The sequence below is a fragment of the Octopus bimaculoides genome, chromosome 7 (assembly GCF_001194135.2).
Source record: "Octopus bimaculoides isolate UCB-OBI-ISO-001 chromosome 7, ASM119413v2, whole genome shotgun sequence".
Lineage (NCBI taxonomy): Eukaryota > Metazoa > Mollusca > Cephalopoda > Octopoda > Octopodidae > Octopus > Octopus bimaculoides.
This window is the reverse complement of record NC_068987.1, coordinates 76,369,049-76,369,502: the sequence shown is the minus strand read 5'-3', so window position 1 is coordinate 76,369,502 and position 454 is coordinate 76,369,049.

Below are 454 nucleotides of genomic sequence, written 5' to 3'. Positions count from 1 at the left end.
CGTTTGTTTATGTAGTCGGCACTTAATGTATATCGGCTGAATGGACGTCAGTGATTGGTTGAAATTACAGAAATGCGACAACTTTAACATGGAATAACTTAGGGATTTCTTTTTTTTTTTAAGAAGACTAAGAGAAAAAGATGTTTTATATGACACATTCTACCAGTGTTCCAAGTTTGAAAGTGTTTCGTTAATGAAAAATGTGGCTCCCGTTTTAAAAAAGATCCCATGTATATATATATATATATATATATATATATATGTGTGTATGTGTGTGTGTGTGTATGTATCTATGTATATATATATATACATATATTTGTATGTCTGTGCGTGTGTATATCTATGTGTGTGTGTGTATATTTATATATATATATATACACATGTATGTATTTAGAGAAAGAGAGACAAAGAAAGAGGGAGAGAGAGAGAGAGAGAGAGAGAGAGAGAGAGAGAG